The following is a 24,040-nucleotide window of genomic DNA, read 5'->3' as shown; positions in this document are numbered from 1 at the left end:
TTTTGGTTTGCTACAATGCCTTTTCTGAAACGTTGTCTCCTTCTGCTGGAACACTGACTTCTTTCATTTAATGCCTGCAGACTATAAAAGAGAACCCAACCCAAAAAGTTTGGTTGATTAGTCTGTGGCATTCTGTTAAACTGTTGCTTATGGCGGTCTCTGTGAGCTTCTCAGCGACATTCAGCCAGCCAGGTATCCTGCCTGCAGTAGATGGAATGTGGCAATGGAACGCTGGCTGCGCGTGTCATAATAGGCTCTGAGCCTTTATATACCTGTGCACAGCAGCAGCCACCTTCAGTCTGCTGCTGGACAGCCAGCAGCAGCAGCAGCAGGAGAGGTATGTAATCAGGAGCCCTCCTGCTAAGGGTAGACAGCTGCTCGTTCCACCCCACCCCCCGCCTTAATTGGTTCTCCTCCCTTCCAACGGTGTTGAGGCGGGTGGGAACAGCAGGGGGTGAAGGTGCTGTGTTTAAAGAGGTGGAGTTATGCAGATCTAAAACGCGTGGATTGCAGCAGCAGCAAGCCGAAAAGTGCAGGCATGTAAGGGATCTAGAGGTTGACAACATGTCTTCTTAACGGGAGTCCAGGAGCTCATCTCCACAAATGGACTTTTCAGGATCCTTGGGTGGCTCCGTAGTTTGAAATCAATTCTGTTTATCGCTTCTCGGCCTTTTGGCTAAGATCAAGTGTAGTATCTGTTCTTATCAGTTTAATATCTGATACGTCCCCTATCTGGGGACCATATATTAAATGGATTTTTAGAACAGGGAGATGGAAAAAGAGCTTGCTCTGTCCACTCCACGCATTGACCTGGTATTGCAGTATCTCCAGGACCGGTGCACCCCTTCTTTAATGCAGTTTCTAAAATCAGAAAGAATTGAATTCAATGTTTTTTGTTCATTTTGCTTGTTTGTCGGATTTTGGGATGGACTCTTTGGCTTTGCTTTTCTTCTCCTCATTGGATTTTTCATGTTCAAAGTTGCAGAAGCCAGATTACAAGCTCATTTTGGTTCAACTTCAGCAACTGTGCATTGCATTGCCATGTAATGTGATGCAATGCTATCTTTCTAGCTCTCCCTTTTTACTTCCTTTTGGATAAACAGACATATTAGGCAAGCATTTTGGAGCTTTCACCTAAATAACTACAGGTGGTGAGATAAGCTGCACAATATAATTGACCTTTCAGTATATTGTTGCACACACACCATCTATTTAGCAAATGCCCTTGTTATCAACAGCAGCCTTTTAAACTCACCTGAGCTAACAGGTATGTGCGCTGGTTACTCTGCTGCGCTTAAAATTTCTTTTTTGGTTTGCTACAATGCCTTTTCTGAAACGTTGTCTCCTTCTGCTGGAACACTGACTTCTTTCATTTAATGCCTGCAGACTATAAAAGAGAACCCAACCCAAAAAGTTTGGTTGATTAGTCTGTGGCATTCTGTTAAACTGTTGCTTATGGCGGTCTCTGTGAGCTTCTCAGCGACATTCAGCCAGCCAGGTATCCTGCCTGCAGTAGATGGAATGTGGCAATGGAACGCTGGCTGCGCGTGTCATAATAGGCTCTGAGCCTTTATATACCTGTGCACAGCAGCAGCCACCTTCAGTCTGCTGCTGGACAGCCAGCAGCAGCAGCAGCAGGAGAGGTATGTAATCAGGAGCCCTCCTGCTAAGGGTAGACAGCTGCTCGTTCCACCCCACCCCCCGCCTTAATTGGTTCTCCTCCCTTCCAACGGTGTTGAGGCGGGTGGGAACAGCAGGATGTGAAGGTGCTGTGTTTAAAGAGGTGGAGTTATGCAGATCTAAAACGCGTGGATTGCAGCAGCAGCAAGCCGAAAAGTGCAGGCATGTAAGGGATCTAGAGGTTGACAACATGTCTTCTTAACGGGAGTCCAGGAGCTCATCTCCACAAATGGACTTTTCAGGATCCTTGGGTGGCTCCGTAGTTTGAAACCAATTCTGGTTATCGCTTCTCGGCCTTTTGGCTAAGATCAAGTGTAGTATCTGTTCTTATCAGTTTAATATCTGATACGTCCCCTATCTGGGGACCATATATTAAATGGATTTTTAGAACAGGGAGATGGAAAAAGAGCTTGCTCTGTCCACTCCACGCATTGACCTGGTATTGCAGTATCTCCAGGACCGGTGCACCCCTTCTTTAATGCAGTTTCTAAAATCAGAAAGAATTGAATTCAATGTTTTTTGTTCATTTTGCTTGTTTGTCGGATTTTGGGATGGACTCTTTGGCTTTGCTTTTCTTCTCCTCATTGGATTTTTCATGTTCAAAGTTGCAGAAGCCAGATTACAAGCTCATTTTGGTTCAACTTCAGCAACTGTGCATTGCATTGCCATGTAATGTGATGCAATGCTATCTTTCTAGCTCTCCCTTTTTACTTCCTTTTGGATAAACAGACATATTAGGCAAGCATTTTGGAGCTTTCACCTAAATAACTACAGGTGGTGAGATAAGCTGCACAATATAATTGACCTTTCAGTATATTGTTGCACACACACCATCTATTTAGCAAATGCCCTTGTTATCAACAGCAGCCTTTTAAACTCACCTGAGCTAACAGGTATGTGCGCTGGTTACTCTGCTGCGCTTAAAATTTCTTTTTTGGTTTGCTACAATGCCTTTTCTGAAACGTTGTCTCCTTCTGCTGGAACACTGACTTCTTTCATTTAATGCCTGCAGACTATAAAAGAGAACCCAGCCCAAAAAGTTTGGTTGATTAGTCTGTGGCATTCTGTTAAACTGTTGCTTATGGCGGTCTCTGTGAGCTTCTCAGCGACATTCAGCCAGCCAGGTATCCTGCCTGCAGTAGATGGAATGTGGCAATGGAACGCTGGCTGCGCGTGTCATAATAGGCTCTGAGCCTTTATATACCTGTGCACAGCAGCAGCCACCTTCAGTCTGCTGCTGGACAGCCAGCAGCAGCAGCAGCAGGAGAGGTATGTAATCAGGAGCCCTCCTGCTAAGGGTAGACAGCTGCTCGTTCCACCCCACCCCCCGCCTTAATTGGTTCTCCTCCCTTCCAACGGTGTTGAGGCGGGTGGGAACAGCAGGGGGTGAAGGTGCTGTGTTTAAAGAGGTGGAGTTATGCAGATCTAAAACGCGTGGATTGCAGCAGCAGCAAGCCGAAAAGTGCAGGCATGTAAGGGATCTAGAGGTTGACAACATGTCTTCTTAACGGGAGTCCAGGAGCTCATCTCCACAAATGGACTTTTCAGGATCCTTGGGTGGCTCCGTAGTTTGAAACCAATTCTGGTTATCGCTTCTCGGCCTTTTGGCTAAGATCAAGTGTAGTATCTGTTCTTTTAAGAACACAAGAGCTACGATCTACACTTGATGAGAGCGATCGAACTCGGAAGGAGAAGAGCTTCGGAGCCCAGCTGACATCAGAGAACGAAGGCGGATATCGGTGGGAGGAAGAAGCTCTAAAGAATCCAGAAGAAGACGAAGACTCGGAGAAGAATCGGGCTGTCCTGTGGAATCTTCGAGGAAGAAAATCATCGAGACAAAGACCTTTCGGGGAATTTGTCCAGAACACGACGGGAGAAGAATCTGCATAGCTCCACCCATTCCGGGAAGAGTTCCAGATCCAGCTCCAAGAAGTAACTGCAGGAGGAAAGCCATGGCAAGCGCTGCGAGGAAGGCCGAAAAGAAGAGCCTGGAGCTGGGGACAGCCAGGAGGGCCCAGCCAGGAGCCGATTCTGACCCCAAGGACTCTGCCTCCACGACTGGCCAGCAGAAGGGACCCCAGAAGCCCCGCCACGAAGCTCCAGCCCTGGAGCCATGGATGCGGCAGACGGTGGCCCTGAAGCTGAAGGAAGTGGATGGGAGGGTGCCGGACATGTCCTCGGACGTGTTCTGCCAGAAGATGCTGCTGGATCGAGGCTTCTCCAGGTCGGACACCCTCAGCATCCAGACCTTCTTGACGGGGATCTTCTTCGTCACCTTCGCCACTGTGAACACCTGCAGGAGGTTCTGGGAAATGGTAAGCGCAAAAGGACCGGATAATTCTTTCTCTGCCTTTACAGGTAGCTGCCCTATCCAGAGGGATGAAAGGAGGATCACGGTCTCCATGCGCAACCCGCACACCCCAGGCCAAGACATCTGTACCGTCCTGAGACGCTTCTGTTTGGTTGTGAAGGAACCCTCTCACATCCTGAATGGACTCGGCTTCTGGACAGGTAAGTGGTCGGTGACCGTTAGACTTCACAGGGACCTGGCGTACTCAGACGGACTTCGGCACCTGCCCCCGACATTCTCCCTGGGCAACTCCTACGGCCTCATCTATTACCCGGACATGCCGCGGAACTGCAGGAGATGCGGCAAGAACGGCCACGAGATGAAGGACTGCAAGGAGGATGCCTGCAGGATTTGTCGAGTGACGGGACACAGCTCAAGGACTGCCCGAAGAAGACGTCCTGCAACCTGTGTGGGCTGGCGGCTCATCTGTACAAGGATTGCCCCAGGCGTGAGAGATCCTGGGCATCGGTGGTTGCGACGACCCCAGCTACGGAGGACAAGGCCCCGACGACCAGGCCTGTGAAGGTCAAGGACGCGACGACCAAGGCCCCAGCGGCCAAGGCCGAGACGACCAAGGCCAAAGCGGTCAAGGAGTCGGTGGCCAAAGCCCCAGCGACGGTCCCAGCAGCTCCGAAGCAGAAGAAAAAGTCAAAGGAGGGTAAGAGTTCTGTCACCCCTCTCTCGATCCCTCCCCCTGCCACCCCCGTCCAATCCCCCCCCACCCCGGCCACCCCTGCTGAGGATTCCACTTCCTCTTCCTCCTTCCCCTACTCCTCAGCAGGTGTCCTTTCCCCTGCCCCGGCAGCCACTCTCCCTCCCCAGACCATGGTAGCGGTGGAATTAACCTTTCCTCCACCCGCCGCTATCTATTCCGAGGAGGATTTTCCCCTTCTTGTCTCCCCAGTTCCAACCCGGGGAAAGAGGAAGGTGGAGGACAGCCCTGCTACTGAATCCTCCAAAAAGAAGATTCTGGATTTCGTAGGCGAAAAGGAGGATACCCTCCCTGAGCCAGAAGAGATGGAGCACATGGTTGAGACCCTGGTGGCCGAGCCAGAAGAGGAGGAACTGGTGGTCGCCGAGATTGAGGCCGCGCTGCTTGACCAGATGGAGGAAGAGGGCCTGCTGGTGATCCCGTCACCAGCAGTCAACACCGACGAGGGACCACCCGACCGGAGTGGTAACTAAGGTGTATTGCCTGCGCTAACTTTTTCTTTTTTCCCTACATGATGGCTAATATTAACTTATTTTCCATTAATGTCAGGAGCATCAAGGACAAGTTCAGACGTCAGACTATTTATGCTTCCTTCCCAGTTGTGTGATGTTTATATGTTGCAGGAATGTTCCCTTCCCTCCTCTAGGTCCTTCAAACATCTGGCCAGGGAGTGGTCCCACGGTCCATCCTACTGGTCCGGTGGGGGTGACTGCAAGTCTGCGGGGGTCGCAATTCTGATCAGGGGGGGCGCATTCACGCTTGAGTCCGTCCAGGAGCTCATCTGCGGCAGGGCTCTTGTTGTAGATGGCAACTGGGTGGGAGAACCTGTCAGGTTCATCAACGTGTATGCGTCCCCACTGGAAGAATGAGCGTTTGGAGCTTTTCCAGACCCTGCGGCTTCAGCTTGCCACCACCAGACCTTAGTGATGGCCGGGGATTTCAACTGCCCCATCGAGGAGGACGGTCGTAGTTCTGGCACATCTGCCCAGTTGGACATCACGTCCAAGCTGCTCATCGAGATGGTAACCGAGGCCTCTCTTCAGGACGTGGTGGGCTCCATGGGGAGAGGCTCCACGAACTATTCGTGGAGCCGACCCGATGGCTCATCTCCGCTCCGGATTGACTTTGTGTTCACCTCTCGGGCAGTCAGGCAGAGTAGGCACTCGATGGTCTCCTGCTTCTTCTCCGACCACAGAGCCATTCACTTACAAGGTGTCCTCGGCGACAGTTTTCCGTTCCGGCCCCGGCTCCTGGAAGCTGACTTGTGCTCTGGCTGGCTCAGATTGAAGTCGTGGAGGAGCTGAGAGCAGCCTACGCAATGTGGCAGTCCTACAAGGGTAGCTTCCAAACAGTCTCTGATTGGTGGGAATATGTTAAACTTGAGTTTCGCTGTTTCTTTCAGGCCAAGGGTCGACAACAGGAGTGTGAGAAGAGGAGGGACTTCAGAGGGCTGCAGCGCGAGCTGCGGTCGCTGCAGGACCTTCTTCACTGCGGCTGGGACGTGAGGGAGGAGCTGGAGGAGACCAAGAAGAGCCTGAAAAGGCACTTTGAGGAGGAGTCCAAGCGAATCATCTTCCTGTTCCAAAGTGGAGAATCTGGAGAAGGGTGAGGAAATGTAACTCATTCTTTTCAGGAAACTTCATGCGGTCACACGCCCCTGACGAGCTGCGAGACGAGAGCGGAAACATGCGACGGGAAGGAGGACGTGATGAGGGTCGTCAGCGGACTTCTACAGCGAACTCTACTCCCACAAGACTACCGACCCCGAGCTGCTGATAAGTTCCTGTCAGGTATCACTAACCATCTTGATCCTGCAGGCACGGCAGCCTTGGACAAACCTCTGATGGTGGGCGAATTGCTCCTCTGCCGCTAAATCCTTTAGGACCGCAGGACCCCGGCAGTGATGGTCTTCCAGCGGAGCTCTATGTAGCGCTTGGAGACCTCATCTGTCCTGACCTGTTGGACCTGTACGAGAGATGGTGGTGGAGGGTAGAATGCCCTCCATCTTTGAGGGAAGGAATGGTCACGATCCTGGACAAGCGGAAGGAGAGTGGTGCGACCTGAGGAATGGCGTCCCATCACTCTGCTCAACGTGGACTACAAGATCCTGGCCAAGACGATGGCGACACGACTTAAGACGGTCATCGGACGGATCATCCACCCGGACCAGACCTGCGGCATCCCTGGACGTCGCATCGCAGACAGCCTCGCTCTCGGTGCGGGACACGGTCGAGTACATCAAGGTCCACCGCGCACACGCGGCCCTGGGTTCTCCTTGGATCAGGAGAAGGCCTTCGACCGGGTTTCCCACGAGTTCATGGGCCGAGCTCTGCACCGGTTAGGTTTGGGTAACATGTTTTGTTCGTATGTCCGTCTGATGTATTTTGATATCCACAGCTCGGTGTTGGTGAACGGCTGGAAGACTGACCCCTTCCCTGTCCTCTCTGGGGTCAGACAAGGCTGCCCTCCTATCACCTCTTCTTTTTGTTTGTGTTATAGAACTCTTCGCAGAGGCTATCCGGCAGAATGGAGAGATCAGAGGGATCACCGCACCGGGTCCGGGACGACACGAGGTCAAGTGCTCGCTCTACATGGACGACGTCACCGTCTTCTGCGCTGATCGTGGTTCAGTCGACGCCCTCGTCCAGACGTGTGAGAGGTTCGGCCGGGCTTCAGGGGCCAAAGTTCAACTGCAGGAAGTCGGAAGCCATGCTCTCGGGGATTGGCAGCCGGCCTCCTCCGCCCCCTTCCCCTTCAACATTCACCGGATTTCCTCAAGGTGCTGGGAGTCTGGGTTCGGGAAGGAAGGAGCAGCCCTCAAGTCCTGGCAAGAACGCTTGGCCAAGGTGAAGCAACGATCGGACTCTGGAGCCTCAGACACCTCACTTGTGAGGGTAAGGCACTCGTCCTGCGTAATGAGGTCCTGCCCGTCTTGCAGTACACCGGCAGCCAGGCCTGGCCCCACACGTCACTGTGTGCAGGGCCATTACCAGGACAGTGTTTCACTTTGTCTGGGGATCCAAGATGGACAGAGTCAGGCGGGCCGTCATGTACAAGGAGCCTCGCAAGGGTGGGAAGGGCGTTCCAGATATCCCCACCCTCCTGGCATCCTCTTTTGTGTGTGATTGTGTCCGCCGGACTTTGCAAGTCAAGATGGCTCGCGGGCAGGTCATGTCTCGCTTCTTCCTGCTTCCTCTTTGAGGCGACTCCGGCTGGGACAAGTGGGACAGCTCCTTCCCCTACAACTGGACGACGCCATGGTTCTACGGAGACGTCGTTCGATTTGTGGGGGAGCATCAACTGGAGGGACTCAAGCCCGACTTGTGGAAGCCAAAACTATCCACAAGCTAATCAGAGCCAGGAATGACGTGGAGAACATCACAGGACTTCACCAGGACACGGCTGGAGACTGTGTGGACAAATGTGTCGTCTGACAGGCTGACCAACGGCACAAGGACTTGTCGTGGATGGCGATCAGGGCGGACTGCCCGTCCGGTCATTCATGCATGCCCGGAACCTGTGCAAGACCCGGTACTGCCCAAGGTCGCCCTTCGTGGAGGAAACATCTTTGCACACTTTTTGGGGACTGCGGATTTGCACAGCGCCTATTGACTGCACTTGAGGACGACTGAGGAACTCTGTCCCCAAGGCGAGCCTATCGCACATTCTGTGCTTTACGGACTCTTCCCTGGGGTTCATACCGTCGGAGCCATCCAGGAGGCTTGGCGCCTTATGAACTGCTTTCAAGGATGCCGTTTGGGTCGCCAGGAACCGGCTCATCTTGAGGAGGGAGAGGATGTCCATCCCAGGACTGCCGCAGGCTGATCCACAGCCTGCTCAGAGACTATTCCATCATGGACGGTCCGGAGGACGAGGACGAGGACTAAACCCCTCCTCCCCCTCTCCCCTTATGTGTCTTGTCTTTCAATAAAGCTTCGGGCCTGTGATTTTCCCCTCCCCATCCCCTTTTTCCCAATCCCCATCCCTTATCACGGTTCGTCGTACTGTATTGATTGACATGCTTTTTCTTTCAGATTGAGTGTTTTGTGTAGCATAGGGGTGTGATGTGTCTAGTTAGTGCGTCGTATCCTCATGCTATGTAAATATGATGTAGAATTCTGTGTGTACTGGGCTGCGGCACTGTACACTGTCTGTTAACTTATTTTTTGTGCTAATAAAAGATATATTCAATCAAAAAAAAATCTGTTCTTATCAGTTTAATATCTGATGCGTCCCCTATCTGGGGACCATATATTAAATGGATTTTTAGAACAGGGAGATGGAAAAAGAGCTTGCTCTGTCCACTCCACGCATTGACCTGGTATTGCAGTATCTCCAGGACCGGTGCACCCCTTCTTTAATGCAGTTTCTAAAATCAGAAAGAATTGAATTCAATGTTTTTTGTTCATTTTGCTTGTTTGTCGGATTTTGGGATGAACTCTTTGGCTTTGCTTTTCTTCTCCTCATTGGATTTTTCATGTTCAAAGTTGCAGAAGCCAGATTACAAGCTCATTTTGGTTCAACTTCAGCAACTGTGCATTGCATTGCCATGTAATGTGATGCAATGCTATCTTTCTAGCTCTCCCTTTTTACTTCCTTTTGGATAAACAGACATATTAGGCAAGCATTTTGGAGCTTTCACCTAAATAACTACAGGTGGTGAGATAAGCTGCACAATATAATTTACCTTTCAGTATATTGTTGCACACACACCATCTATTTAGCAAATGCCCTTGTTATCAACAGCAGCCTTTTAAACTCACCTGAGCTAACAGGTATGTGCGCTGGTTACTCTGCTGCGCTTAAAATTTCTTTTTTGGTTTGCTACAATGCCTTTTCTGAAACGTTGTCTCCTTCTGCTGGAACACTGACTTCTTTCATTTAATGCCTGCAGACTATAAAAGAGAACCCAACCCAAAAAGTTTGGTTGATTAGTCTGTGGCATTCTGTTAAACTGTTGCTTATGGCGGTCTCTGTGAGCTTCTCTGCGACATTCAGCCAGCCAGGTATCCTGCCTGCAGTAGATGGAATGTGGCAATGGAACGCTGGCTGCGCATGTCATAATAGGCTCTGAGCCTTTATATACCTGTGCACAGCAGCAGCCACCTTCAGTCTGCTGCTGGACAGCCAGCAGCAGCAGCAGCAGCAGGAGAGGTATGTAATCAGGAGCCCTCCTGCTAAGGGTAGACAGCTGCTCGTTCCACCCCACCCCCCGCCTTAATTGGTTCTCCTCCCTTCCAACGGTGTTGAGGCGGGTGGGAACAGCAGGGGGTGAAGGTGCTGTGTTTAAAGAGGTGGAGTTATGCAGATCTAAAACGCGTGGATTGCAGCAGCAGCAAGCCGAAAAGTGCAGGCATGTAAGGGATCTAGAGGTTGACAACATGTCTTCTTAACGGGAGTCCAGGAGCTCATCTCCACAAATGGACTTTTCAGGATCCTTGGGTGGCTCCGTAGTTTGAAACCAATTCTGGTTATCGCTTCTCGGCCTTTTGGCTAAGATCAATTGTAGTATCTGTTCTTATCAGTTTAATATCTGATACGTCCCCTATCTGGGGACCATATATTAAATGGATTTTTAGAACAGGGAGATGGAAAAAGAGCTTGCTCTGTGCACTCCACGCATTGACCTGGTATTGCAGTATCTCCAGGACCGGTGCACCCCTTCTTTAATGCAGTTTCTAAAATCAGAAAGAATTGAATTCAATGTTTTTTGTTCATTTTGCTTGTTTGTCGGATTTTGGGATGGACTCTTTGGCTTTGCTTTTCTTCTCCTCATTGGATTTTTCATGTTCAAAGTTGCAGAAGCCAGATTACAAGCTCATTTTGGTTCAACTTCAGCAACTGTGCATTGCATTGCCATGTAATGTGATGCAATGCTATCTTTCTAGCTCTCCCTTTTTACTTCCTTTTGGATAAACAGACATATTAGGCAAGCATTTTGGAGCTTTCACCTAAATAACTACAGGTGGTGAGATAAGCTGCACAATATAATTTACCTTTCAGTATATTGTTGCACACACACCATCTATTTAGCAAATGCCCTTGTTATCAACAGCAGCCTTTTAAACTCACCTGAGCTAACAGGTATGTGCGCTGGTTACTCTGCTGCGCTTAAAATTTCTTTTTTGGTTTGCTACAATGCCTTTTCTGAAACGTTGTCTCCTTCTGCTGGAACACTGACTTCTTTCATTTAATGCCTGCAGACTATAAAAGAGAACCCAACCCAAAAAGTTTGGTTGATTAGTCTGTGGCATTCTGTTAAACTGTTGCTTATGGCGGTCTCTGTGAGCTTCTCAGCGACATTCAGCCAGCCAGGTATCCTGCCTGCAGTAGATGGAATGTGGCAATGGAACGCTGGCTGCGCGTGTCATAATAGGCTCTGAGCCTTTATATACCTGTGCACAGCAGCAGCCACCTTCAGTCTGCTGCTGGACAGCCAGCAGCAGCAGCAGTAGGAGAGGTATGTAATCAGGAGCCCTCCTGCTAAGGGTAGACAGCTGCTCGTTCCACCCCACCCCCCGCCTTAATTGGTTCTCCTCCCTTCCAACGATGTTGAGGCGGGTGGGAACAGCAGGGGGTGAAGGTGCTGTGTTTAAAGAGGTGGAGTTATGCAGATCTAAAACGCGTGGATTGCAGCAGCAGCAAGCCGAAAAGTGCAGGCATGTAAGGGATCTAGAGGTTGACAACATGTCTTCTTAACGGGAGTCCAGGAGCTCATCTCCACAAATGGACTTTTCAGGATCCTTGGGTGGCTCCGTAGTTTGAAACCAATTCTGGTTATCGCTTCTCGGCCTTTTGGCTAAGATCAAGTGTAGTATCTGTTCTTATCAGTTTAATATCTGATACGTCCCCTATCTGGGGACCATATATTAAATGGATTTTTAGAACAGGGAGATGGAAAAAGAGCTTGCTCTGTCCACTCCACGCATTGACCTGGTATTGCAATATCTCCAGGACCGGTGCACCCCTTCTTTAATGCAGTTTCTAAAATCAGAAAGAATTGAATTCAATGTTTTTTGTTCATTTTGCTTGTTTGTCGGATTTTGGGATGGACTCTTTGGCTTTGCTTTTCTTCTCCTCATTGGATTTTTCATGTTCAAAGTTGCAGAAGCCAGATTACAAGCTCATTTTGGTTCAACTTCAGCAACTGTGCATTGCATTGCCATGTAATGTGATGCAATGCTATCTTTCTAGCTCTCCCTTTTTACTTCCTTTTGGATAAACAGACATATTAGGCAAGCATTTTGGAGCTTTCACCTAAATAACTACAGGTGGTGAGATAAGCTGCACAATATAATTGACCTTTCAGTATATTGTTGCACACACACCATCTATTTAGCAAATGCCCTTGTTATCAACAGCAGCCTTTTAAACTCACCTGAGCTAACAGGTATGTGCGCTGGTTACTCTGCTGCGCTTAAAATTTCTTTTTTGGTTTGCTACAATGCCTTTTCTGAAACGTTGTCTCCTTCTGCTGGAACACTGACTTCTTTCATTTAATGCCCGCAGACTATAAAAGAGAACCCAACCCAAAAAGTTTGGTTGATTAGTCTGTGGCATTCTGTTAAACTGTTGCTTATGGCGGTCTCTGTGAGCTTCTCAGCGACATTCAGCCAGCCAGGTATCCTGCCTGCAGTAGATGGAATGTGGCAATGGAACGCTGGCTGCGCGTGTCATAATAGGCTCTGAGCCTTTATATACCTGTGCACAGCAGCAGCCACCTTCAGTCTGCTGCTGGACAGCCAGCAGCAGCAGCAGCAGGAGAGGTATGTAATCAGGAGCCCTCCTGCTAAGGGTAGACAGCTGCTCGTTCCACCCCACCCCCCGTCTTAATTGGTTCTCCTCCCTTCCAACGGTGTTGAGGCGGGTGGGAACAGCAGGGGGTGAAGGTGCTTTGTTTAAAGAGGTGGAGTTATGCAGATCTAAAACGCGTGGATTGCAGCAGCAGCAAGCCGAAAAGTGCAGGCATGTAAGGGATCTAGAGGTTGACAACATGTCTTCTTAACGGGAGTCCAGGAGCTCATCTCCACAAATGGACTTTTCAGGATCCTTGGGTGGCTCCGTAGTTTGAAACCAATTCTGGTTATCGCTTCTCGGCCTTTTGGCTAAGATCAAGTGTAGTATCTGTTCTTATCAGTTTAATATCTGATACGTCCCCTATCTGGGGACCATATATTAAATGGATTTTTAGAACAGGGAGATGGAAAAAGAGCTTGCTCTGTCCACTCCACGCATTGACCTGGTATTGCAGTATCTCCAGGACCGGTGCACCCCTTCTTTAATGCAGTTTCTAAAATCAGAAAGAATTGAATTCAATGTTTTTTGTTCATTTTGCTTGTTTGTCGGATTTTGGGATGGACTCTTTGGCTTTGCTTTTCTTCTCCTCATTGGATTTTTCATGTTCAAAGTTGCAGAAGCCAGATTACAAGCTCAGTTTGGTTCAACTTCAGCAACTGTGCATTGCATTGCCATGTAATGTGATGCAATGCTATCTTTCTAGCTCTCCCTTTTTACTTCCTTTTGGATAAACAGACATATTAGGCAAGCATTTTGGAGCTTTCACCTAAATAACTACAGGTGGTGAGATAAGCTGCACAATATAATTGACCTTTCAGTATATTGTTGCACACACACCATCTATTTAGCAAATGCCCTTGTTATTAACAGCAGCCTTTTAAACTCACCTGAGCTAACAGGTATGTGCGCTGGTTACTCTGCTGCGCTTAAAATTTCTTTTTTGGTTTGCTACAATGCCTTTTCTGAAACGTTGTCTCCTTCTGCTGGAACACTGACTTCTTTCATTTAATGCCTGCAGACTATAAAAGAGAACCCAGCCCAAAAAGTTTGGTTGATTAGTCTGTGGCATTCTGTTAAACTGTTGCTTATGGCGGTCTCTGTGAGCTTCTCAGCGACATTCAGCCAGCCAGGTATCCTGCCTGCAGTAGATGGAATGTGGCAATGGAACGCTGGCTGCGCGTGTCATAATAGGCTCTGAGCCTTTATATACCTGTGCACAGCAGCAGCCACCTTCAGTCTGCTGCTGGACAGCCAGCAGCAGCAGCAGCAGGAGAGGTATGTAATCAGGAGCCCTCCTGCTAAGGGTAGACAGCTGCTCGTTCCACCCCACCCCCCGCCTTAATTGGTTCTCCTCCCTTCCAACGGTGTTGAGGCGGGTGGGAACAGCAGGGGGTGAAGGTGCTGTGTTTAAAGAGGTGGAGTTATGCAGATCTAAAACGCGTGGATTGCAGCAGCAGCAAGCCGAAAAGTGCAGGCATGTAAGGGATCTAGAGGTTGACAACATGTCTTCTTAACGGGAGTCCAGGAGCTCATCTCCACAAATGGACTTTTCAGGATCCTTGGGTGGCTCCGTAGTTTGAAACCAATTCTGGTTATCGCTTCTCGGCCTTTTGGCTAAGATCAAGTGTAGTATCTGTTCTTATCAGTTTAATATCTGATACGTCCCCTATCTGGGGACCATATATTAAATGGATTTTTAGAACAGGGAGATGGAAAAAGAGCTTGCTCTGTCCACTCCACGCATTGACCTGGTATTGCAGTATCTCCAGGACCGGTGCACCCCTTCTTTAATGCAGTTTCTAAAATCAGAAAGAATTGAATTCAATGTTTTTTGTTCATTTTGCTTGTTTGTCGGATTTTGGGATGGACTCTTTGGCTTTGCTTTTCTTCTCCTCATTGGATTTTTCATGTTCAAAGTTGCAGAAGCCAGATTACAAGCTCATTTTGGTTCAACTTCAGCAACTGTGCATTGCATTGCCATGTAATGTGATGCAATGCTATCTTTCTAGCTCTCCCTTTTTACTTCCTTTTGGATAAACAGACATATTAGGCAAGCATTTTGGAGCTTTCACCTAAATAACTACAGGTGGTGAGATAAGCTGCACAATATAATTGACCTTTCAGTATATTGTTGCACACACACCATCTATTTAGCAAATGCCCTTGTTATCAACAGCAGCCTTTTAAACTCACCTGAGCTAACAGGTATGTGCGCTGGTTACTCTGCTGCGCTTAAAATTTCTTTTTTGGTTTGCTACAATGCCTTTTCTGAAACGTTGTCTCCTTCTGCTGGAACACTGACTTCTTTCATTTAATGCCTGCAGACTATAAAAGAGAACCCAACCCAAAATGTTTGGTTGATTAGTCTGTGGCATTCTGTTAAACTGTTGCTTATGGCGGTCTCTGTGAGCTTCTCAGCGACATTCAGCCAGCCAGGTATCCTGCCTGCAGTAGATGGAATGTGGCAATGGAACGCTGGCTGCGCGTGTCATAATAGGCTCTGAGCCTTTATATACCTGTGCACAGCAGCAGCCACCTTCAGTCTGCTGCTGGACAGCCAGCAGCAGCAGCAGCAGGAGAGGTATGTAATCAGGAGCCCTCCTGCTAAGGGTAGACAGCTGCTCGTTCCACCCCACCCCCCGCCTTAATTGGTTCTCCTCCCTTCCAACGGTGTTGAGGCGGGTGGGAACAGCAGGGGGTGAAGGTGCTGTGTTTAAAGAGGTGGAGTTATGCAGATCTAAAACGCGTGGATTGCAGCAGCAGCAAGCCGAAAAGTGCAGGCATGTAAGGGATCTAGAGGTTGACAACATGTCTTCTTAACGGGAGTCCAGGAGCTCATCTCCACAAATGGACTTTTCAGGATCCTTGGGTGGCTCCGTAGTTTGAAACCAATTCTGGTTATCGCTTCTCGGCCTTTTGGCTAAGATCAAGTGTAGTATCTGTTCTTATCAGTTTAATATCTGATACGTCCCCTATCTGGGGACCATATATTAAATGGATTTTTAGAACAGGGAGATGGAAAAAGAGCTTGCTCTGTCCACTCCACGCATTGACCTGGTATTGCAGTATCTCCAGGACCGGTGCACCCCTTCTTTAATGCAGTTTCTAAAATCAGAAAGAATTGAATTCAATGTTTTTTGTTCATTTTGCTTGTTTGTCGGATTTTGGGATGGACTCTTTGGCTTTGCTTTTCTTCTCCTCATTGGATTTTTCATGTTCAAAGTTGCAGAAGCCAGATTACAAGCTCATTTTGGTTCAACTTCAGCAACTGTGCATTGCATTGCCATGTAATGTGATGCAATGCTATCTTTCTAGCTCTCCTTTTTTACTTCCTTTTGGATAAACAGACATATTAGGCAAGCATTTTGGAGCTTTCACCTAAATAACTACAGGTGGTGAGATAAGCTGCACAATATAATTGACCTTTCAGTATATTGTTGCACACACACCATCTATTTAGCAAATGCCCTTGTTATCAACAGCAGCCTTTTAAACTCACCTGAGCTAACAGGTATGTGCGCTGGTTACTCTGCTGCGCTTAAAATTTCTTTTTTGGTTTGCTACAATGCCTTTTCTGAAACGTTGTCTCCTTCTGCTGGAACACTGACTTCTTTCATTTAATGCCTGCAGACTATAAAAGAGAACCCAACCCAAAAAGTTTGGTTGATTAGTCTGTGGCATTCTGTTAAACTGTTGCTTATGGCGGTCTCTGTGAGCTTCTCAGCGACATTCAGCCAGCCAGGTATCCTGCCTGCAGTAGATGGAATGTGGCAATGGAACGCTGGCTGCGCGTGTCATAATAGGCTCTGAGCCTTTATATACCTGTGCACAGCAGCAGCCACCTTCAGTCTGCTGCTGGACAGCCAGCAGCAGCAGCAGCAGGAGAGGTATGTAATCAGGAGCCCTCCTGCTAAGGGTAGACAGCTGCTCGTTCCACCCCACCCCCCGCCTTAATTGGTTCTCCTCCCTTCCAACGGTGTTGAGGCGGGTGGGAACAGCAGGGGGTGAAGGTGCTGTGTTTAAAGAGGTGGAGTTATGCAGATCTAAAACGCGTGGATTGCAGCAGCAGCAAGCCGAAAAGTGCAGGCATGTAAGGGATCTAGAGGTTGACAACATGTCTTCTTAACGGGAGTCCAGGAGCTCATCTCCACAAATGGACTTTTCAGGATCCTTGGGTGGCTCCGTAGTTTGAAACCAATTCTGGTTATCGCTTCTCGGCCTTTTGGCTAAGATCAAGTGTAGTATCTGTTCTTAAATTCTTATCAGTTTAATATCTGATACGTCCCCTATCTGGGGACCATATATTAAATGGATTTTTAGAACAGGGAGATGGAAAAAGAGCTTGCTCTGTCCACTCCACGCATTGACCTGGTATTGCAGTATCTCCAGGACCGGTGCACCCCTTCTTTAATGCAGTTTCTAAAATCAGAAAGAATTGAATTCAATGTTTTTTGTTCATTTTGCTTGTTTGTCGGATTTTGGGATGGACTCTTTGGCTTTGCTTTTCTTCTCCTCATTGGATTTTTCATGTTCAAAGTTGCAGAAGCCAGATTACAAGCTCATTTTGGTTCAACTTCAGCAACTGTGCATTGCATTGCCATGTAATGTGATGCAATGCTATCTTTCTAGCTCTCCTTTTTTACTTCCTTTTGGATAAACAGACATATTAGGCAAGCATTTTGGAGCTTTCACCTAAATAACTACAGGTGGTGAGATAAGCTGCACAATATAATTGACCTTTCAGTATATTGTTGCACACACACCATCTATTTAGCAAATGCCCTTGTTATCAACAGCAGCCTTTTAAACTCACCTGAGCTAACAGGTATGTGCGCTGGTTACTCTGCTGCGCTTAAAATTTCTTTTTTGGTTTGCTACAATGCCTTTTCTGAAACGTTGTCTCCTTCTGCTGGAACACTGACTTCTTTCATTTAATGCCTGCAGACTATAAAAGAGAACCCAACCCAAAAAGTTTGGTTGATTAGTCTGTGGCATTCTGTTAAACTGTTGCTTATGGCGGTCTCTGTGAGCTTCTCAGCGACATTCAGCCAGCCAGGTATCCTGCCTGCAGTAGATGGAATGTGGCAATGGAACGCTGGCTGCGCGTGTCATAATAGGCTCTGAGCCTTTATATACCTGTGCACAGCAGCAGCCACCTTCAGTCTGCTGCTGGACAGCCAGCAGCAGCAGCAGCAGGAGAGGTATGTAATCAGGAGCCCTCCTGCTAAGGGTAGACAGCTGCTCGTTCCACCCCACCCCCCGCCTTAATTGGTTCTCCTCCCTTCCAACGGTGTTGAGGCGGGTGGGAACAGCAGGGGGTGAAGGTGCTGTGTTTAAAGAGGTGGAGTTATGCAGATCTAAAACGCGTGGATTGCAGCAGCAGCAAGCCGAAAAGTGCAGGCATGTAAGGGATCTAGAGGTTGACAACATGTCTTCTTAACGGGAGTCCAGGAGCTCATCTCCACAAATGGACTTTTCAGGATCCTTGGGTGGCTCCGTAGTTTGAAACCAATTCTGGTTATCGCTTCTCGGCCTTTTGGCTAAGATCAAGTGTAGTATCTGTTCTTAAATTCTTATCAGTTTAATATCTGATACGTCCCCTATCTGGGGACCATATATTAAATGGATTTTTAGAACAGGGAGATGGAAAAAGAGCTTGCTCTGTCCACTCCACGCATTGACCTGGTATTGCAGTATCTCCAGGACCGGTGCACCCCTTCTTTAATGCAGTTTCTAAAATCAGAAAGAATTGAATTCAATGTTTTTTGTTCATTTTGCTTGTTTGTCGGATTTTGGGATGGACTCTTTGGCTTTGCTTTTCTTCTCCTCATTGGATTTTTCATGTTCAAAGTTGCAGAAGCCAGATTACAAGCTCATTTTGGTTCAACTTCAGCAACTGTGCATTGCATTGCCATGTAATGTGATGCAATGCTATCTTTCTAGCTCTCCCTTTTTACTTCCTTTTGGATAAACAGACATATTAGGCAAGCATTTTGGAGCTTTCACCTAAATAACTACAGGTGGTGAGATAAGCTGCACAATATAATTGACCTTTCAGTATATTGTTGCACACACACCATCTATTTAGCAAATGCCCTTGTTATCAACAGCAGCCTTTTAAACTCACCTGAGCTAACAGGTATGTGCGCTGGTTACTCTGCTGCGCTTAAAATTTCTTTTTTGGTTTGCTACAATGCCTTTTCTGAAACGTTGTCTCCTTCTGCTGGAACACTAACTTCTTTCATTTAATGCCTGCAGACTATAAAAGAGAACCCAACCCAAAAAGTTTGGTTGATTAGTCTGTGGCATTCTGTTAAACTGTTGCTTATGGCGGTCTCTGTGAGCTTCTCAGCGACATTCAGCCAGCCAGGTATCCTGCCTGCAGTAGATGGAATGTGGCAATGGAACGCTGGCTGCGCGTGTCATAATAGGCTCTGAGCCTTTATATACCTGTGCACAGCAGCAGCCACCTTCAGTCTGCTGCTGGACAGCCAGCAGCAGCAGCAGCAGGAGAGGTATGTAATCAGGAGCCCTCCTGCTAAGGGTAGACAGCTGCTCGTTCCACCCCACCCCCCGCCTTAATTGGTTCTCCTCCCTTCCAACGGTGTTGAGGCGGGTGGGAACAGCAGGGGGTGAAGGTGCTGTGTTTAAAGAGGTGGAGTTATGCAGATCTAAAACGCGTGGATTGCAGCAGCAGCAAGCCGAAAAGTGCAGGCATGTAAGGGATCTAGAGGTTGACAACATGTCTTCTTAACGGGAGTCCAGGAGCTCATCTCCACAAATGGACTTTTCAGGATCCTTGGGTGGCTCCGTAGTTTGAAACCAATTCTGGTTATCGCTTCTCGGCCTTTTGGCTAAGATCAAGTGTAGTATCTGTTCTTATCAGTTTAATATCTGATACGTCCCCTATCTGGGGACCATATATTAAATGGATTTTTAGAACAGGGAGATGGAAAAAGAGCTTGCTCTGTCCACTCCACGCATTGACCTGGTATTGCAGTATCTCCAGGACCGGTGCACCCCTTCTTTAATGCAGTTTCTAAAATCAGAAAGAATTGAATTCAATGTTTTTTGTTCATTTTGCTTGTTTGTCGGATTTTGGGATGGACTCTTTGGCTTTGCTTTTCTTCTCCTCATTGGATTTTTCATGTTCAAAGTTGCAGAAGCCAGATTACAAGCTCATTTTGGTTCAACTTCAGCAACTGTGCATTGCATTGCCATGTAATGTGATGCAATGCTATCTTTCTAGCTCTCCCTTTTTACTTCCTTTTGGATAAACAGACATATTAGGCAAGCATTTTGGAGCTTTCACCTAAATAACTACAGGTGGTGAGATAAGCTGCACAATATAATTGACCTTTCAGTATATTGTTGCACACACACCATCTATTTAGCAAATGCCCTTGTTATCAACAGCAGCCTTTTAAACTCACCTGAGCTAACAGGTATGTGCGCTGGTTACTCTGCTGCGCTTAAAATTTCTTTTTTGGTTTGCTACAATGCCTTTTCTGAAACGTTGTCTCCTTCTGCTGGAACACTGACTTCTTTCATTTAATGCCTGCAGACTATAAAAGAGAACCCAACCCAAAAAGTTTGGTTGATTAGTCTGTGGCATTCTGTTAAACTGTTGCTTATGGCGGTCTCTGTGAGCTTCTCAGCGACATTCAGCCAGCCAGGTATCCTGCCTGCAGTAGATGGAATGTGGCAATGGAACGCTGGCTGCGCGTGTCATAATAGGCTCTGAGCCTTTATATACCTGTGCACAGCAGCAGCCTCCTTCAGTCTGCTGCTGGACAGCCAGCAGCAGCAGCAGCAGGAGAGGTATGTAATCAGGAGCCCTCCTGCTAAGGGTAGACAGCTGCTCGTTCCACCCCACCCCCCGCCTTAATTGGTTCTCCTCCCTTCCAACGGTGTTGAGGCGGGTGGGAACAGCAGGGGGTGAAGGTGCTGTGTTTAAAGAGGTGGAGTTATGCAGATCTAAAACGCGTGAATTGCAGCAGCAGCAAGCCGAAAAGTGCAGGCATGTAAGGGATCTAGAGGTTGACAACATGTCTTCTTAACGGGAGTCCAGGAGCTCATCTCCACAAATGGACTTTTCAGGATCCTTGGGTGGCTCCGTAGTTTGAAACCAATTCTGGTTATCGCTTCTCGGCCTTTTGGCTTAGATCTTGTATCTGGTCAGAAGGATCCTATAGTGTCTCCCCCTCGGCCTTGCAGCATCGCCACTTAGGTGGCTTAAGCTGCCTGCTGCTATTGGGGGGGGTCCAGAGGAAACGAGAGGTGATAATGGGCGTCAAGATTCGCTATGCCGGGACCGATGATATTCGGGTCAAAAATGCTTTTCGCATTGATATTGAGGAGTCGAGGAGGAATTTCTTTAACCTGCAGTTCTTGGTGGAAGTCGTCATCTTCAAGATTTTGAATGTTGGTCGTGGAGACATCATTTGCCTACAGGAGTTCCCAAAGAATGGCCGGTACGTTTTAGTCCTTGATCGTATGGCAGCTTGCCAGAATCTTTTCAAGACTCTAAAGGATCAGCAAGCCTTGGATCATCCGGCTCTTGATGGGCTTACATTTACGGTATTGTATACTAAGGGGGAAGTGCCAGTTGTTGTGTTTATGCACAACCCCCTTGTGGATGTGGAGGACATTACTAGATTCCTGAACCGTCATTGCAGCTATGTGTCCTACTCACACAAGGTGAGGAATGAGGTGGGCTTGTGGACTGGCAAACACAAGTTTTTTGTACGGTTCCAGGAGGACCCCCAGGGACCTGGGGGTATCCACTACCCTCCCCTCAGTTTTGCCATCGGGAGGGATAGAGGGTATATGTATTTTCCTGGTGCTCCGCGGTTTTGCAGGAAGTGTAAATCCTTTGGACACTACCAAGAGGACTGCACGGTGGAGAAGTTTTGTGGGAAATGCAATAAAGAGGGTCATCTGGCAATGGAGTGTACTAACTCCATGGTTTGTAATGCATGTGGCGAGGAGGGACACGCTTTCAAGGACTGTCCCCATCGTTCCAGGTCATATGCAGAGGCCGTGTCCCCACGTCCTACTACTGCCGCCACTATTGGTGAGGCGATCGAGGCAGTAAGGGACTTCATGGAAGAGATGGAGCAAGCACCCGATCCTGCTGGTGGAAGCGCTGTTGAGATAGAGCCTGCAGATATGTCAATTCTGCTTGATGTGAGTGGTGAGGGAGAAGTGAGCGGTTCACTCTCCACAACGCCGGTGTTGGCTTTGGAAAGCTCAGAGGCAATTCATGAAGGTGGTGGTGGCCAGGGTGACTTCACCGGGGCTGTGGTGAGGCCCCCTGATGAGGACTCTGATGTGTCTTCTGCAAAGAAGTTCCGGCCAGATTTTTCACCTGCCAGTATTGGGAGCATCAGCCCCTTAAGTGATAGGAGCTATCCCGAGAGCTACAGTGCCTCTCCTAGGAGGTCTTTTTTGGAGGAGGCGGCCAGCATTCTCTGCTTAACATCAGGAATCGAGTTTCAAGACGAGAAAGGTTGACTCTTCGGTGGGGGGTATGTTCTTTTTTACCGAATATGGTTAAAAAATGGGCTCCAACATGGGCTGTAGTGTACTGTCAATAAATGTAAGGCTTATAAAATCTAAGCCTAGAAGATTGGCTATACTGGAAGAACTAAAAAATCTTGGAGCAAATATTTACTGTCTGCAAGAGTGCGGAATTGAAGAGTCACCTCCTGAAAAGGACTGGGTATATGGGCATAGCATTTGGTCAGGTTCAATGACAAACAAAAATGATGGTGTGGGGATTTTGTTGGGGAATAGGGATTTAAGTTTTGAAAATTATATGGTGGTGGAGCCAGGTCGTTGTATAATGGCAGTGGTTAAGGGGAGAGGGTGGAGGGTGAAAATTGTTAACGTGTATTGTCCAATTAACAAAGGGGATAGGTTAGCACTATTAGAGAAAATACATTTATTTTTGCCTGGAAGGATTCCAATATTATTAGTTGGTGATTTCAATTGTGTTTCTGAAGGGGAAATTGATGTCACAGGTAAGGTCCTTAATCAAATTACATCTGATTTTTCTTTTTTAGATGCAGCGGAATTTTTGAGTAAGCCACCACCGGCCACATATAGAGCTGATAGGGGAGGAATAGTGTCCAGGATTGACCGCATGCTGTATACAAATAGAGGTTTGGTGTGTAAATTTTTTAAACAGCATGTTTTTTCTTTCACAGACCATGAATGTTTGTGGGGTATGTTTGAAGGTGATAAAAAAATGGTGCATGGTGTTGGGGTATGGAAGCTAAATGTTAGGTTGTTAGAGGATGTTAGGGTTATGAGAGACTTCGAAAGTAAGTATGAATGGTGGAGGTCTAGGAAAAATAATTTTGTGGATGTGACTGTATGGTGGGATTGGGTGAAATTGGAAATTAAGAATTTTTTTAGGAGGTGGGGTTATAAAAAAGCAGCAATTGAAAGAGGCAGATTTAAAGATTTAAATATGAGGATTGAGTGGTTACATAAAATGAGTATGAAAGGAATTGATGTTAGTGATCAACTCAGAGGAGCGAGAGATGAGATGAAGCGTGTTTTGGAAAAGCGTGGGAAGGAAATTATTTTTAGGACGAGAGTTGAGCATTTGGATATGGATGAGAAGTGTACGAGGTACTTTTTTAAAAAAATGTGCAGTAAAAAAGATGAGTTGGATGAGGTTGTAAATGATAATGGTATGACTGTGGTTGGAAGGGAAGTGTTGGATGAGGTACATAGTTTCTATAGTAGTTTATTTGAGTCTAAATGGGTGGATGGGGGTTTGAAAGAGCATGTGTTAGGTATGTTGGAGAGTCAGCTTGAAGCAGGGGAACGTGAATGTTTGAGTGAGGATATTGTTTTTGATGAGGTCAAAAAGGCGGTGGATGGTGCGAAAAAGAATAAAACACCTGGGAAAGATGGGTTGCCTGTGGAGTTTTATGTAAAAGCATGGGATGTGATTGGTGTTGATTTTGTGGAGGTATGTCAATATATGTGGATGAATGGTGTACTTTGTAATTCCATGAAAGAAGGAGTAGTTGTTTTACTATGTAAGAAGGGTGAGAAAAAGAATTTGCGTAATTGGAGGCCGATTACATTACTCAATGCAGATTATAAAGTCTTTAGCAAAATTCTGGCTAACCGTATGCGTGGGGTGATTGGAAGTGTGGTTGGTGATGATCAAGTGTGCGCGGTGCCAGGTAGGTGTATGACTGATAACCTCTTGTTGTTGCGGGACGTAATTGGAGATTGTATGTTTAGGAAGGGGAAATGTATGGTTTTTTGTGTGGATTTTGAGAAAGCTTTTGATAGAGTGTCGCATGCGTTTATGTTTGAGGTGTTAGTTAGGATGGGTTTTCCTAGTGTTTTTGTGAATGCCATAAGGTGTTTGTATGATGGTGTGGTGAGTGAAGTGTTAGTGAATGGATGTTTGAGTGAGAAGGTGTGCATAAAATCAGGGGTCAGGCAGGGGTGTCCGTTGTCCCCTGTCCTGT

The 24,040-nt window shown here is 47.5% G+C and overlaps 11 non-coding genes and 1 pseudogene across 11 annotated transcripts; all 12 read left to right on the top strand.

Annotated features, from left to right (window-relative positions):
- Positions 1-656: 656 nt before the first annotated feature.
- LOC141222982 (U2 spliceosomal RNA) lies at positions 657-847 on the top strand. The gene has a single exon (XR_012290697.1). It is a non-coding gene; the product is annotated as a U2 spliceosomal RNA (small nuclear RNA).
- Positions 848-1,962: 1,115 nt separating this feature from the next.
- On the top strand, positions 1,963-2,153 carry LOC141222981 (U2 spliceosomal RNA). The gene has a single exon (XR_012290696.1). It is a non-coding gene; the product is annotated as a U2 spliceosomal RNA (small nuclear RNA).
- Positions 2,154-3,268: 1,115 nt separating this feature from the next.
- On the top strand, positions 3,269-3,348 carry LOC141223078 (U2 spliceosomal RNA; annotated as a pseudogene).
- A 5,553-nt stretch (positions 3,349-8,901) lies between these two features.
- Positions 8,902-9,097, top strand: LOC141223038 (U2 spliceosomal RNA). The gene has a single exon (XR_012290748.1). It is a non-coding gene; the product is annotated as a U2 spliceosomal RNA (small nuclear RNA).
- A 1,118-nt stretch (positions 9,098-10,215) lies between these two features.
- LOC141223022 (U2 spliceosomal RNA) lies at positions 10,216-10,406 on the top strand. Its single transcript, XR_012290734.1, has one exon. It is a non-coding gene; the product is annotated as a U2 spliceosomal RNA (small nuclear RNA).
- Positions 10,407-11,521: 1,115 nt separating this feature from the next.
- On the top strand, positions 11,522-11,712 carry LOC141222985 (U2 spliceosomal RNA). Its single transcript, XR_012290700.1, has one exon. It is a non-coding gene; the product is annotated as a U2 spliceosomal RNA (small nuclear RNA).
- Positions 11,713-12,827: 1,115 nt separating this feature from the next.
- On the top strand, positions 12,828-13,018 carry LOC141222980 (U2 spliceosomal RNA). Its single transcript, XR_012290695.1, has one exon. It is a non-coding gene; the product is annotated as a U2 spliceosomal RNA (small nuclear RNA).
- A 1,115-nt stretch (positions 13,019-14,133) lies between these two features.
- On the top strand, positions 14,134-14,324 carry LOC141222979 (U2 spliceosomal RNA). The gene has a single exon (XR_012290694.1). It is a non-coding gene; the product is annotated as a U2 spliceosomal RNA (small nuclear RNA).
- Positions 14,325-15,439: 1,115 nt separating this feature from the next.
- Positions 15,440-15,630, top strand: LOC141222978 (U2 spliceosomal RNA). The gene has a single exon (XR_012290693.1). It is a non-coding gene; the product is annotated as a U2 spliceosomal RNA (small nuclear RNA).
- A 1,115-nt stretch (positions 15,631-16,745) lies between these two features.
- Positions 16,746-16,944, top strand: LOC141223026 (U2 spliceosomal RNA). Its single transcript, XR_012290738.1, has one exon. It is a non-coding gene; the product is annotated as a U2 spliceosomal RNA (small nuclear RNA).
- A 1,115-nt stretch (positions 16,945-18,059) lies between these two features.
- On the top strand, positions 18,060-18,258 carry LOC141223025 (U2 spliceosomal RNA). The gene has a single exon (XR_012290737.1). It is a non-coding gene; the product is annotated as a U2 spliceosomal RNA (small nuclear RNA).
- A 1,115-nt stretch (positions 18,259-19,373) lies between these two features.
- LOC141222977 (U2 spliceosomal RNA) lies at positions 19,374-19,564 on the top strand. Its single transcript, XR_012290692.1, has one exon. It is a non-coding gene; the product is annotated as a U2 spliceosomal RNA (small nuclear RNA).
- The last annotated feature ends 4,476 nt before the right edge of the window (positions 19,565-24,040 follow it).

This window comes from Phyllobates terribilis, unplaced genomic scaffold, assembly GCF_046119375.1.
Source record: "Phyllobates terribilis strain yellow unplaced genomic scaffold, ASM4611937v1 Scaffold_366__1_contigs__length_1906876, whole genome shotgun sequence".
NCBI lineage: Eukaryota > Metazoa > Chordata > Amphibia > Anura > Dendrobatidae > Phyllobates > Phyllobates terribilis.
The sequence above is the reverse complement of the archived record's forward strand: the minus strand, read 5'-3'. Positions and strand labels throughout refer to the sequence as shown.